We start from the raw sequence: 16,514 nt of genomic DNA, 5'->3' as shown, positions 1-16,514 counted from the left end.
GTATTCCTTCAATAGTGCTTTTAGAGGCTAATCTATGCTTAGAAAATCCTATTATCTATTTTACAGTGTTGAAAATTTAAGTTTTATTTCCCTAACCAAGAGGATGTTGCTAGTCTTCCTGGCTTCTGAACCAATTCCTATTAGGTAATGCTAAAATACTTTAATCTTGTTTTTATTATTAATTTATTTACCTCCATTCATTTGTTTACTTTCTCAAGCTTCTGATTTTGTAGTGTGTCACTATTTTTATATGCTGCATATTTTTAATGACTAAATATTGATGTACAACATTTCATCTATATACAAGTGAAATTATACCTAACAGTGCTACTGTGATATCCTGCTTCTTGAGCTGGAAAAAATTACACACTGAACTCTTTCTAGGTGTAATATGGTAAATTTGAGGAACCTGAATCCATTCATATTTAATCTACAATTCAAAGCTTCTCCAAAACAGCAAGAAAGTCCAAGACTGCACGGAAAACTGCATCGTCTTCTCAACATCTTTATATCCTGGTTTGCAAAAGTTTTTGCAAAATCTTGTTTCGCCAAGATTGAGGAATTATCAGTATGCTCGAGTAAATACAGAGTATGGCAGTTGTCTGTGCTATTTTTTTTCTAACAGCTTTTGCAAGCCTGAGGAATCTGAACAAGACAGGCAATTTTACATTTAACAGGAATTTCTCAGTATTAGTATGCCACCTAATCTATACCTGAAATACATCCACTTCTAGGCTACTGAGAGCAAGTGTGCTGCAAAATAAGGCTGCAAGAGTTTCCAGCAATACGTCCACCTCACTGTAACATCTGGCAATGCCTGCATATGTTTTGGACAGAGAAACATTTGAGCTGTAGATACTCGAGGACTCATTCCAATGTCAGAATCTCAACTTGATTTAAAAATTAAGAAATACAACTGGTTTATGTTGATAAAAGCTTCTTGCAAACTAGCAGACAGCCTGAGGATGAGAAAGGATTTTCCCAGTTGTTGAAAAGGGGAGGTTACTATCCTGCAGATGCTTTCCATCACCCTCCTCCCAGATGCCTCCCAGGGCACAGGCACGGAATGACACCAGAAGTGAAAATGGTCCTAGCCCATCTGGAACTGGAAGTGTAGGAGAAGGCAGTGCAGGTAGGTGAGCTGGTGATGTCTCTGCAAACCCACAGCCCCAGCTGCGTGGCGCAGTGTTGTGTGCTGGCAGCCCAGCACTGTGCCACAGCACGTGCTGCGTGCATGCCCTGCGTGATGTGGGACAGGGAAAGGGCTGATTGCAGCCCAACTTCAGCGACCTGGTCTGCTCCTGATCTGCCTGTCTCTCTTTGGCTGAAATATTAAAAAGGTCATGTTGTGTGTAGGCTATTGGTTCTGCAGAAATCAAATCTCAAGGCAGTGTCACAGTTCTCCCAGATGAATTGCAAGCTTTGAGAGGAGTAAGCAGGGCTTAGTTTGTGGATTTGAGCAGGATTTTTGGCTTGTTTGGTTTGAGGTTTATTTTACTCCTTTTTTTTTTTTTCTTTATCAGTACATGACTGGAAAATTTGTAAATGTCTTTATAATTTAATCTTTTCGATTTGGCCTTTTATACCACTGTTCTAAAAAGAAAAGTCCCCAAGTAAGCTAGTAAATCATTAATGAAACTGAATAAGTTGGTGCAAGATTAATTGGTAAAATAGCTCCACTGATTAATTTATCCTTGGTTTTGCCGTTAACATCAGCCAGCACAGTAAATATCAGCTGAGGTAAAGCTTAGAACAAATGCTCTTTAGTGCAAAAGGAAGTTGCCAGCTATGACGAGTGATTTTTATATAAGGCAGATGTGGATGCTACAAAGAAGTAAAGGGCTTCTTTGACACACTGGTGCTATATTTGCATCACACATTATTATTTTCTGATTACAATAAGAAAATGTAAAAGAAGAGATCCTCTGAGGAAATGAGGTACTGGGAGGGATGGCATTTGAACAAAATAATACTAGGCTGTGAACCAAAACATGTGATTACTCAGTTAAAGGAGGAAATCAAAAGGACTCCTGCTCCACTTAATTACAGGTTAGGCAATGCTTTGTTATAGGAAGGGTTACCAGTCCAGTCCTGTTGCTAGGATGGTAATTCCTATGTATGAATCCTTCATGAAACTGAGTCCTGAGTAAGATAACTGATTTCTAACTTGAACTTAATTTCAGGTGAACATATTTCATTCAGCAGCTTGACACTAAATGCAGATATAAAGGGCCAAAATCTGCCTTTTGAAGGAAAAAGCATTACAGGTTGCAAAGGAAAATCTTGTGTAGCAGCAGGGCTCTCTCACTTGATAACACTGAATGTTGTCTCAGAGCCTGTTGTGATCTTTTCATTTAAGGAAAAAAGTATTGCCCTAATCAACCAAGACACATTCTCTGTTTTGTACTTCGCTTTGTCCTGATTGACTCTTACTATTTCCAGCCTAAAATTCATAGCCAATTTACAGGCATATCATTTTGTGTCAACACTGACCTCTCCTCTCTCCTTAATGTTTACTTCCTGATATATTTATAGATTGCATAGTATCTTCTCTCAGCCTTCATTATGTTAGGTGAAAAAAGCTAAGCACTTCTGTTCTCTCACGTAAGATAGGCTTTTTATTCCCCTTTCTATCTTTACGGTTGCTCCATGCTCCTGTTCCAGCTGGAGGAAATGTTTATTGAAGGTGAATAATGTCTGGTATGAATGAGGTTTTCCAAAAACTTACACCAAAGCATTACTATGTTGCTTTGGAAAATACCTTACCTCACCCTCTAAGATTGCAATCATGGAGGTTTTTTTCAGAGTCACAGAGCGTGGCTCAACGTTATTCTATCATCGACAAATCCACCCAGTTTTATTTCTTCTTCTTTACTTCCAATGGATGATTGCTCAACTTACAGCAAAATTTTCTATTTTGCAAGTGCAAATATCTGCACCTGATATAGACATTGGAAGCAGGATTAAAGGAAATTGGGTTGTCTACGGTCTATGGCTATGAACACTTCTCAGTTTCTTTCTGCCTTTGGTGACTTCCAATACCATTGGCTATCTTCTTTCTCAATGCACTTTAGTAGCTGTCAAAATCAGATTCACCATCTGCCCAGGTAGGGAACTGGGAAATGAAGTCTCAAGTACCACATGCAGGAACTCTCCAGAGCCATCGGATTGCCCCGCTGGAATTCCAGCTGGCTTTCCATGGGATTTCTTGAGGATATTTTGGCACAAGGATGGTACATTGCTAGTAAACTCCAGGAACTGGGTAAATTTGAGAGTATGCTGTTCCTAGGACCATCTATCAGAAGTTATTTAGATGTAGCTGTGAGAGGCCCATTTGTATTTGCCGCTAAGAGCGAGGTTTGGAGGAGATGTCGTCACTGTGAGCAGCTACTTTCCTTTCGAACACCAACAAAACAGCACTCAAGATGCTGCTGACTGCAGTAATTAGGCCTGCACATCACCTCACTCGTGTACCCTGGGAACATCTGAAGCTCTTGATTTTCCATACTTCATGCCTCAAACGCCAGAATCAGAAAATCTATCTCTTGCTTAAAGCCTCCTGAAATTGAACAATTAAGTCTTTCACTGAAATGCAAACTGATCAAAAACCTAAAGAGTCTTGATCCAGTTGTATACCAAACACAGAGCAACAGGAGCAAAATACAAGATACAAGATATCATGATTTTCTTAAAAACAAAACTGATGATTAAATCTACAAATTGTCCTCAGACGCTCAAGCATTAGGAAACCATCTGTGTTTCCAATCAATTTAAACAGAATTAGACAACATCACAGGTATTTTCAGTTTCAAATGATGAATATTTTTTGTGAAATGCAAATGAACAAGTTCCATTATTATTTATGTTATATCTATATTTTGCCATCTCTTAGCATCACTTGCCACGGTTTATAGTTTTGCACTGTAACACCTATGCTGTGCATTAGACTGAGCACATTATTCACTGAGGATTGTTCTTTCAACTCTGATAATCCTGTCAATGTGCGTAACTGACTTACTAGGTATGGGTCTTTCAAATACTACACACATCACCATTGGTGTATAAATTAAAGAGGAAGAGAAGAAAGGGAAAAAGAGATTAAGGATAAAGAAGAGGGAAACAGCAGAGGTTAAAGATCAAACCACAGCTGGTAGCATTTAGTGAGCAGAAGAACAAGCGTGGACTGGACTAACCACACACAGACAACGAATACTGCTATGTCTTGCAGTAGTTTGCAAGATATTGCAGTAATAGCTTTTGGTTAACTGCAATATTATTGTCTAATTGCACAATGACATTTAGATTTTCAACACATTTTTCTGTTGCTGATCTTTATGGCACTTAACATTAATGTCATCTTATTCTGCAACTTTTGAAAGTGTTGGGTGCCATTATAAGCCTGAAACAATTGAAAAGTCAGTAGTAGTATGACTCTTAAAATATCTGTGTGTTGAGAAAGAGATAAAAGGAAGTAAACTTTTTTCTTCATGAGGCAACTAGAAACAGCCCAGCTATACTTCAGGTGTCAGTTTAGCTCCTGTGCCTATATCACAGACTGCTGCTTGTACACGTCTTATATGCATGTTGCATAGATATGGAGTAATTCAGTGACTGCTTATTGTCACTGAAGAAGCAAGAACATAAGCAAAGTTTGCAATCACTATGGAAACTGCCTCTCCAGTTGCTTTGTTGGCACTGGCACATCTGTCAGGGACAGCAGCTGTTCTAGAGGATTCCTTCCAACAAAGCTCTTCCTGAGACTTGTATCTGGGACTGAGCCCAGGGCTGCACTGTTTGTTTCAACAAGAATCTGACAGTCTACACAAGCACGATTTTATTCTTCACTCTCCCCTTGTAAGGCAATTCTATGTTTTCTTTTCAACTTTTGAAGAACTTGCAGACTAAAACACCTGGAGAGGTGACATATTTCTACTACATGGTTCACAGCCTAGATATTACGGGAAATGAAGAAAGAGTCCAGCCAGCAGATAAGGGAGAGCTTGGTGCTTCTTCAACCTAGTATGTGGTCTGTTAAAAACCTATTATTGCTGAATTTAGGATTTTGGCACACATTATTTGTATATTAAGTTTTTCTCGTATACTGCTTTATGCATGAGATATCACTTTGGTTTCTTAATCAGTGCTCCAACACAGATTCACTGGAGCAGTGTGCCTACTATATATACTAGCATATCAACGTACTTTCTGCGATCAGCCTTAGCAAAACTGTTCTGCGTAAAAGCAGAGGGCAGAGTGTCTAAAGATGGCACCATGCTAAGGGAAAGCAGCCACCAGCAAAGGCATAGATACTGTTACGGCTTACTTAGGAAAGCAGACTGGAATTTTTGTGAACCAGATACTCTTGTTAAGATAGCATTTGTCTTTAAATACACAAGTCAAACTGAAGTTTATTATGTTTAATTTTAAATATGTTTCCTTAAATAAATCAGTCTTTAAAGCATTGCATGAACATATTGAAAGGAACATACATTCTCAAGTATAATTTTCCAGTGCTGACGACATCCATGGGGCTACTGTAATAAAATGGTGAAACCTCATGAACCTCTACTCACTTAGTAGACAACCTTTATCTCAACCTTTATCGCAACCTTTTTGTTCCAGGAAACCTTTTAAAATATGGCCGTGGTCTTTGCTTCCAGTGATAATGGGCCATGGTATGTTTTGTATCATAGAAACTCTTGACTGTTTGTAGTACCTTTTAAAATAAAGCCTTTTAAAATAATGTCTTGGAGGTGAAGGTGGGGTGCATAACATTCCTGTAGCAAATGCAGCAGTTGCTCATGAAGGAATGTAAGACTACAAAATAACTTTAAATTTAAGCTGGTGCAAACCAGCCCAAGTTTGCTGTCTTGACTGATGCAATTATAATTTAATGTAATTAATAGGTGAAAACAAAAGGAAAGAAGAGTCATGCAACCAACTTATTCGTTACACACCTCCACAAAATGCTCTGCAGTTTCCCTTTCAAGAACTGATGCTATATCACAATCTCTTCCATTATTTATCTGATAAGAATGTATATTTTCTTTTCTTGAGAAAGTATGTGCCCAACTTTCTAAAATAAAGTGGCACATTCAAGAAAGCAGGTTGTTGAATTTTCTGATCCTTATGTACATTCCTAATTGTACTCTGAGTTAATACTGTAATATCTAGTTGGAAAGAAACTTCTAAGCCTTTGCTTTTCTGATTTATATTGCATGAGAATCCCTACTCTGCTATAACAAACAGTTACTTGCTACCTTTGTTTGTATATAATTGACTTCAGAGAGAAGATATTAATTTTTCAACTAACAGTTTATGTAATTAATGGTACATTTATATCAATGCACATGCAAACAGTAGTGTTCTCATATTTAATCATTGAAAGCTACTAGGGTGACACGTTTTGCAGTGATTAGAAATAATTGAGGTGTGAAGATCATTGAATTGTTGTTTAACAGATTTATTAGTGCTCTGAATTCAAATGGAAAGCCTATTTCTTTGGCCTTTGTAGTCACTGGGAAGGAAAAATAGGTGGAAAAAGATACCTTCTTGTCTTCCAGAATACTACTTTTGTTGTGGAATAAAGGAAAAAGATAGAAGGCATGTTGTATTTTGCTGAATGTTTCAATTGCAAGTAGATTTGTAGAATAAAATAAGTCCTTTTTGATGGTATTTTCTCATTGCAATGTGGGGGCTATTCACAGGACATACTTCATGAAAAAAGACAGTATCTGTTAAAAGGAGTTAGTCTGAAAAGATCTTAACAAGTTTAATTACCATGTTCACTACCTGTAGGGGATGCCCTAGTGTAAGTGGAATCATTAGGTCAGACTTTCATGTTTAAATTGCTTTTCTCTGTACTTCTGGGCCTGCATTTTGTATTTCATATGCAAACAGATGCACTGAGACACTCAGCAAACACGGTGCTGGGCTGGAGCACAGACACACACAAAGGTACTTCTGACGAGTTTATTTAGCAGTGGAACGACATCAAGATTCAAACTGCTGCAGGGCACGGTTGTGTTTCACTCTCAGGAGCCAGTACTGCCAACGGAGGTTCAAAGAGCCATGTTTACAACCATGAAACGAGCTCCCTACTGATTTCAGTACCTGACATTACACAGATATACAAACTCAAGGCAAGTTGTCCCATCTGCGCCTCCTCCTTGCTCTCTGCAGTACCAGCACAAGGAGTATGGTACTCCCTTCTTCTCCTGACATGCTAGCAGTCCTACTGTGTAAGAGCAGTGCGGACAATGCAGGAAAAGGGGAGGAGGAAATAACAGTCATATATTAAACTTCCTTACTTAGCACAATACGCTGTGGTAGTACTGAGTGTGTAATTGTTCCCTGATGCGAATTGCCTCAGGTCGATACAGATGAAAGACAGAGAGAGTAGTTCATCTTCCCAAAGCTACCTAAAAAAGTGGATGCTGCAAGTATGGGTTTAACTCAGGAGATCCTGGACTCAGTGTGTCTGGTGAACAGTGTTGTGCTCCTCTGTATGCTGGCAGGTACAGATGGGTTCAATTGCTATTTTACTCTTCTGCAAAGATGTTCTTTTATTGTTGTGCAATATTGCAAACAATCAAAATGTTTTGAATGTATTTCCAGCTCAATAGGCTTTTTAGAGAGGTGAAATTAGCCACTGGAGCTAGGTCTCTGTAAACACTCACTGCTGGAGAAATGGAGCACCATAAAGGGTGTTGTATTCTCTCTGGTACCAGCATTTTCTCATAAGTGTTACTCACAGGAATGAAAATGTCCCAAAGCACAGAAGTACATTTCTTCGGAAAGACTGGAAGTAATTTTGTTGCACAATTTCAGAGATGCTGCAGGAATTAGGCTGCCCAGAAGGAATTGACTTATCAAATTTTGCAGACCCTTGGGAAAACAGGAAATTAGCTTTCACCCAATTGAATTATCATGTTATGCCATCCCCTTTCCTTCATCCAGTTTACCTTCAGGACTCCTCAGAATTGCTATAATATTCATTTTCTGATTAGTTTGATTACAGTCTAAAAACTGTCATTACTGCACACACACAAAAAAATCATTTACTTTGGTCTGCTTGCTCAGTTTTTCCGTTGCTGAACCGCTATGCAACCATGGCGAGTCTTACCAGTGCATTACTGCACCACCTTTATATCCATATCTTCCAACTCACTCTATTTCAGATTTGGCATGCCACTTTGACTCCATGGATTGACACCTTTTCCCAAAACCCATGTGTTTCTGGACCCTTCTTGTGAGGTCTTTCATTACGTACATGTTGCTTGTCAGACCTACTGGTTTTGTTATAACAGTTTTTCTGTCTGTTAAACACACCAGTGTTACCTGTTTTCTTGTTGGCAAGACTGTTCCTGTCAGGTAGGTCTTTAATCTGATTTTCTTCTTGTTTTTTTTTTCCCTTCAAGTTTACTATTTCTCCATATTGAGTATCTTTGTGCACTGACTTAAAGCGGATAATGAACTGTGCATTTCTCCCTGGTGAAAGTTGTATAAACCTCACCCATCATGACATCTGCCAGTTAGAAAATGTTTAATAGAGTTTTTTTTTTCTCAATAGCACTTAGACTAAAGTAAAGTACCAGCAAAGACATTAACTTACAGCTACTGATAGCAGTAAAAACACTGAAAGGGTACTGTGCCCAATTTGGTGTCAAAAATTCAACAGGGTTGTTAAAAAGCTGCAGAAGATTCAAATAAAAACTGTAAGAATAAATAGAGAGCTGAAAGCTACACTATATACAAAATGGTGTGAGATGTTCAATTTGCATAGGCAACGGAAGTTGGAGGTATACACTGAATTTCAGGCCAGCAAGAACAATTAACTCATGCTGTTTGATCTGGGTATTCAGAAGATATCTAAGTTGCCCAGCTTCCTTAAATCAAGCCCAGAGACTTTCTAGCTAAGCCAGATAGCTCAGCCTTCAAAAGATGTTTGTTAAGGATAGTGAGTAGATGAGTCCAATTTATGACCAACACCTTTGCAATGGGAAGGGAATGAGTACTGCGTCCAGTTCTGGAGCCCCCAACATAAGAAGGACATGTACCAGTTGGAGAGGGTCCAGAGGAGGGCCGCAAAGATGGTAAGAGGGCTGGAGCACCTCTCCTATGAGCACAGGCTGAGAGAGTTGGGGCTGTTCAGCCTGGAGAAGAGAAGGCTCTGGGGAGACACTCTAGCAGTCTTCCAGTACCTCAAGAAAGATGGGGAGAGACTCTTCAGTAGGGCCTGTTGTGATAGGACGAGGGGTAATGATTTTAAAATAGAGGGAGGTAGATTTAGGTTAGATATTAGGAAAAAAAATTTTACAATGAGGGTTGTAGAACACTGGCACAGGTTGCTCAGAGAGGTGGTGGAGGCCCCATCCCTGGAAATGTTCAAGGCCAGGCTGGATGAGGCTCTGAGCGACCTGATCTGTCCCTGCTCCTTGCAGGGGGGTTGGACTATAAGACCTTTGAAAGTGCCTTCCAACCCTAACCATTCTATGATTCTATGATTATTCCAATACATAAGCCATATCTTCAAGTGCACCAGAAGGCCAAGAAATATAATAAATGAACCTCATGCTCCATCACCATGACAAGGAGAGAAAGTGCTGACCAAGTGGTTAGACTAGAGTATGGAAGCAGACACACCAATGACAACTTTTCTTCAGAGTAGTGTCCTAAATGCTCTGTTTTTCAGTACAGATATTGCCAACCACTGATTCTTCAGAGAAAGAATCTTCTTTCAGAGAAAACAAATAAACAAAACCAGCAGGAAATTTCATCCTCACCCCCTGTAAGTAGCTAATTGAAACTCTTAAGCTCTGATTAACATAATTAGGTTAAAGCTTAAGCATTATGAGAGTATTGAGATAATAGAAGGTATCCTGAAGACACATAAAAAAAAAAAGGAAGTGAGATGAAGAGACAGAAATGGGATGAGATTTCTTAGTTCACAAAGAAGAGGATGAAATTTGGATTTGTCTACAGTTAGGAAGAACAGATACTCAGACAGGCAGTCATGAAGTCAAAAATATCTCTGTGAGGTTGCATTAAAAAGTCTGCATTTTCAAAATATAGCCTATGCCCCTCAAATCTGTTCATTGTTAAGCATTTTCAATTTGTTTTAGAGATGAATTTTTCCAGCTTCTACTGCTTGACACTGATTCTTGCAGTACCAATAGTGGCAATGTTGCAAAATGTCTTTTATCGAACATTTGCAGCCGGTATTGCAATCAGATTCATCAGGTCTTTCAACTTGTTGTATAATGCACAGAACAAAGCAAACTCCTTCAGCAACACTGATCTCAACAAGGCTGATTTTCAAGGTCTCTGATCACATTTGTGGCTTTTCATTTTAATCCTCTCTTCATAGGTTTACATCTTCCAGGTTATGGTTACCATAGCTGGATATAGTAACCAGCCATGATTTAATGAAAGGCTGCGTTTGCCCAACTGGGATAAATAATTTTTTTTTTTTATCAGCTACAGCCAGTCTACCACATAAGGGTGGAATGAGGATCATGGAGCTGTAAAAGTAGGAAAAGTCTTACTGGACATTTGCTAAGAATGATGGCATTTAAGCATTGCAGCAATTGAATTCATGTTGCAGTAAGTTCTTAATCGGCAAAGTATTGCAGTCGAGGTTGAATGTATCTTGACAGCGTGCTCCAGTTCTAACCGTGCCATGGAGGATTTCACACCAGAGCAGACAGGAATGGACCTTCCTGGCTTTATAACCTGTGAGGCAAAACCTACAGGACGCTGTACCACTCTGCAGTGATGGGAGCCCTATGACACAGAAGCATGACAAATCTCTCTGCTTGAGGTTGACAAAGAAGGCTGAGGTGCCTTGCTAGACGAAGGGCAGTCCTCCTCCTCTTCTGCTTTCTTGTAGACACATTTGAAACATTTGTATCTGTGGATCTGCCAAATTCTGTGAAAATGGGTCATAGTTGGACCTGTGTAAAGATCTATCTTTGTTTTTTAATGAAGGTGTCCTGACTCATTTATCATCACTGTGGGCACTGCAGGTAAAGAACCAAATGAGGGGTTATCAAGGAAAAAAATAGGATACTAGAAGACAGACTAGTTAGCGTTTCACAGAAAGTTTACTGATGTGATGAATACAAATGAAAGCTATTAGCTTTAAAGCAAATTATGTTCCAACTGCAATTTACATACTTTTTTTTTGCACGTCGCTGAAGCCAGAGCTGTCAGCCAAGCTAAGTAGTAGATAGGATCGTTCTGAAATGTTTTTGTTTCAATAAGAATCTAATTTGAAAGAGGTGACATATTAAGAAATCTTGTGGCAAGATACTAATTTCCCATAGACAACAGGGGTTACAAAACTTGACAAGATACATGCTTCAGAGAAGCCCAGAAATGTGAACGCTCTTTTTTGTCTCCTTAAAGACATACAATTGGCATATTTCCCTCTCTAACAGCTCTCTTCCATTTCCAAAAGAAAAAATAACTTTTTTTTTTTTTCCTTGTGCTCTCAATTCCACATACACCTTGGGTGAATGAGACTCCCTGTCTCACATGGGTTTTACTTTCTTCAGTTATCTGGCCAGCGCATACTCCATGGCAGCCCTCTCTTTGCCCCTCATTGCCAGTCATGGACCTTCCTCTCTATTCTATACAGAATCAAACTGCTTAGAAAACCACTTTCTTTCCTTTAAGCTTGGCCCCAGGGTGATTTGATGCAGTCCCTGTTTCGCTCTGTATTTTGTGAGTGCTGACTCTGCTGACACACCAGCGCATCCCCAGGGCTACAAGCTGGAGCAAAGAGGTAGCTGCCTTGCAAGGGGGACAGGCGCTGGAGAGAGGAACTTCTGATCTTGAAGGCTTGTCCAGGCAGAAGACCACAGGTACTTGTGTCCCTCACTCAGGGGAGTCCACTTATTTCTCAATTGCTTGGCTAAAGCAGTAGGCATTGGTTTTGGTTGGGTTGGTTTTTTTTTTTGTTGTTGATCCAAGGCTAGCTTTTGCCCCCACTTAGGAGCTTTTCTTTAGAGTATTGTCATAGGGCTCCTAAAGCTTCATCCTGCAGAGGACAGAGATACAGAGACAGGGATCGCAAAAAAAAACTTTTAAAAACTGCTTTTGAAGTGAATATGTATGCAGAAGTTGCTTTACTCTCTTCTGTCAATTTAAAGGAGCATAAAAATGTCGTTTACTTCCCTTTTCATTGTCAAAATGAAGCCATGGAGGCCTGGCGTAACTGAAAGTCAGGCTTTCCAAGTCTGTTAATTTAGTAAGTTTGGAAGATTTGTGATTGTAGGAAAGGAGACAGAGATGCGTGTGGATCATTGTTACAAAGTTGAATATTACATATTTTGACTTATTTAAATTTAATGAACCCCAGAAAGCACTTTCAGTGTTTACTTTTTCCTCGTTTGATTCTAATTAACCTTTCTCATGATTCAGATGTCTGACAAATGTGGAGGGCTGCAGGGCTAAGTGCTTTTTTCCCATGATTGACTTTAATTAAGCTTGCTCTAGGCTTGAAACCCTTGTAAACTTAGAGAACTTTATTTTAATTGCCTTCTGCCAGATTTACTTACGCTAGACAAATATTATAAATCAAATACTAATGCTATTAGAAGAATGAAGAACTGACTTACAAAGAGTAGTCTGCCATGGTGAAATGCATTACACTCTAAACCCGAACAGAAAGTGCTACGGCAGGAGAAAAATGACTGATTTCATGAAGGCAACTTCTGGAGCATTAACAGCTTTTCCTTTTCTGCTGGCTAGGTACGTTAAGACACCAAGTTTCAAACTAGTGTTATTCTCCAGCTTCAGTGGTAATAAGTCGTATTCATTCATACTAGAAATTGTTAAGTGGATACTCCAATAACTTATTTCATACTTTGGACTGCTCAGCAGGTCTCTGTTGCAGCTGTTGGAATGAGTCAGTTCAATCTTAATTAGGGGACTTTGTCACCTAAATCACATTGCATTTCTGCTCCCTGAGTCTGTCCTAAGAGAGTCAGAAGGAGAACCAGACAACCAGTCAGGCACCAATACTTTTACAAATAAATATCGATTTTATTATTGAAAACATTGCACACAGAAACGTACTCCCACAGGTATTTGCAGAAATAAATGAAAGATCATCCATAACTTTTAATTGAACATGAAGGTTTTATCCAAATGAATGCTTGTAAGATTTTTTAGTGCTTCCTGTCAAATGATAGAATTTGAATTTAAAATTCTGTTGGCTCATGGATGGGGACCTTCCCTACTATTCAAATGAACAGTAAATCTTATTTTCATTCTATGTTACATTGCTACAAACTGAACTGTGAGTTATAGAGAGGCATCCTGAGTTGCAGAAAGGCAATATACTTCACATTTTTGCTCCTTTTCCCCCATACAGTATGTTCTGAAGGATCAGCTGAGCTATATTTGCTTAGTTACACTTCTCCTGTACAATGTCCTTACGCTTAATGGGGACGGTGGGGTTCTCATTCTGAGAAAACCTTTTGCACTCGCTGTGGCTGAAAGTTCTTATCCTTAATAGAAAAAGTTCTGAGGAGCTTTTGCTGGCAAGCAGCTTAGCAAAGCTGCCTTTGTGCTTAATTACGGTATAGCAGTGGTCTTGAAATAAGGGTCAACCTTTTCCTTCAGTAACCAACATCCCAAAAATGGATGACAACAGAGATTAACCATGGTGTCTCAGTCTTGATGGTTTTTTGTTTCCTTCCATTTTTCTCTCCCTTTTCTAACACAATGCAGAATAAATTATTAAAAAAAAAAAATATAAATGTGGCTTAGAGCAAGTTAATTCCCAAAACAGAATCATTGCCTCTAGCCTCAAAAACAGTGGGAAAAAAAGTCTAGAATTTAATCATATTATATTAATATGATTAATACATACATAAATATACATATATATCTGTATAACCATATATGCAACTATTTAAAATAACTATTTTGTCTGAATACAGAACATGCACAAGGTAGTAGCCTGATAGCTCTGTTGGCTCTATTTATCCAGCTAATGTGTATTACCAAAGCCTTTCCAGCAAAAGGTTCTCTATGGGCACCACCTTTGGCTTAGAAAGAATAATTATGTTTCTGTACCTTGTTGACAGTCAGCTTCCAAGAGTGCTAATAAAAACATTCTACTAAGGTGGCAGCTTTCTGTTCCCAGCCCAGGACTACAGGATGCCCTAAGCCAACCTAAAATCAGATGCCAGAGCTTGCACAAAGCTGTGAAGCTACAAGGACAACTGCAGGCTCTTCCAAAGCCTGCAAAAATGGTGGTATAATTCCTGAGTCAGTCATATTTAGCAGTCCTGTTGGAGTACTCCAGAGCAATTTCAAGGTAAGCAAGGATACACGATGAGAGATGCACAATGTGCATCTTGTTTTACAAGTACTCAGAGCCCTCTAAATAGAAGAGTATTATTAAAAATTATCGAGATATAAACTATTTGACATACTGTGGCTTTTTTATGCTTGTGAGTCTCTGTTTAGTCAGAATCACAATTATTCATGGAAAAAAATCTACAGTCATTTCCTAGTTTTAATTAATTCTATTTTACATCCTGACACTTTTAACTTGCTCTTGTTCAGCTTCTAAGTGATCTGTTTGACATGTTTATCTTTAATTCAGAGTAATTGCCAAATCAGTTTGCAATTTATCAGAAATGTGAAGAATAAGTCTAGCCAGAAAGAGCTATTTTTCTTCGAGAGTGAAAGTAAGCTATTACAAAGGACCTGGGAGATTTAAGAAAAACGGTAATGTCATCTGAAATTTCTGAGTAGGAGAACCCCTTCAGATTTCTAGCAAGAATATTAAGTAATTTCTGCATTCCATAAGCACTGCAATGATCTGACTTGAATGAAAAACGTTGCCTACATTCTGTTGCCGTACTTAGACTAAGTTGAAAGTCCTGCATTCTATTAGAATGTATCAATCATATGTGCTTGTTTTGTGGTGATTTTTTCAATGCCATATTGATACTGAGTGAGAGTGTTGACAATCAGTATGGGTCTTCGATGACTCTCGTAATTACAAACTAAACGGTAACGTGTCTGCCTCAAAATTTCGTTGATACATTTTTAAAGCTCTGCATAACAATTATAATAACTGAAAAAAAAAGAGCTTATTTTCTCAGCTTGTTCAAGGTACACAAAATCCCAGGTACAGACAGTTGCGTTTCCTCCCCATTGAGTCATTGTTATTTGTGTGTAACTCTTTTGACAGCTGCCAACAGTGGGAACAAGGACCTTACACAGAAAGGTCCTTTTCTAAAACTGATTAGAGTATGACCTATGTACATCTCTGTTTCTTCTTCTGGTGGTGGGAAATTAAACTGCTGCAGCTGGGCCGAACATTTTAATGAATTGTAAGTTTAGAGAAAAAGGTAGATCTAGGACAATTTTGCAGCTTAGTGAAGCTGGGTCAAAACTGGTGTGAAGTTTTGACCCAGAAGAAGAAATGGAGGAAATACTTTCTGGGAGCCATTTTGTTTCAAAGTGTACATCATGTAAGGTTTTGGCTTTTCACAGAAAATAAATTTTTCAATTTGAAATTCACTAATGTCTTTAAGATTATTAAAAAAAAATAAAAGACAAAACCAAAACAAAATATCAGTGGCATGTAAATGAAACACTGAAGATTTCTCCAAAATGTATTTTCTTTCACATTTTGGTTGAGACACTGAGCAGAAAATCGATTAGTCAAACAGAAGCTCTCTCATGGGCAGGATTTGGTTATTTTCAGAGTCATGAGCATTGCTCAAACCATGCAATCAGTAAGTCTGGCCACTGAGAGCACAGAAGGGATGAAACTAATGTATACCAGTACTTTTAAAGACTGAGCAGAGCTGAATATGTAGGGACTATGACCACTGGCATAGCTGCAATGTATTCATTACCCAGCTGGTAGAGACTAAGAATGTAGACAGACAGGGATTCCCTGTGGCACTCACAGTTTGACTTACTGGTAATTAGCGGTGATGGGGACTGGTGCCACTTCCCTCCACTCCGGCAAGGACCATGCTTCCTCCTCTAATACGGGCTTTCTTTTCCCCTCTTCTATGCTGGCAGCACAATTCCTTTTTGATCCTTGCTGCAAAGTCAGCTGTACCCTGATACACCTTCTGTCAGCACCCCATTGCTTATCTGAGCACAGCACAATTTGGTCCATATCATGTACTACTTGAAAAAAGCCAACTAGCTAAAGTAAGGATTACAGGCAGAGGGGTACAACTGTGTTTCTGTGGAGAAGAGAGATGAGAATGGACCCCCATGTCCCAAGACCACATGTTTGTCTTTCATCTGGGTTACTTATGGCTTGATTGTTCCTTTCCAAGGAAAAAACAAACAAGCAAATAAAAGAAAGTAGAAAACACACTGAAAATAGTGAAGGAACCTACAAGAAACCCTGCTGAAGGGGGGACATGATGTGCACATTGGTTTTAGTTAGATAGAGTAGGTTGGTTTTTTTTTTTTTTTATTTCTTCCTGAAATCTGTGATTATCTGACAAAATGCAAAATGG

The sequence above is a fragment of the Chlamydotis macqueenii genome, chromosome 2 (assembly GCF_036417535.1).
Source record: "Chlamydotis macqueenii isolate bChlMac1 chromosome 2, bChlMac1.mat, whole genome shotgun sequence".
In the NCBI taxonomy this organism is placed as follows: domain Eukaryota; kingdom Metazoa; phylum Chordata; class Aves; order Otidiformes; family Otididae; genus Chlamydotis; species Chlamydotis macqueenii.
This window is presented reverse-complemented; position numbering follows the sequence as displayed.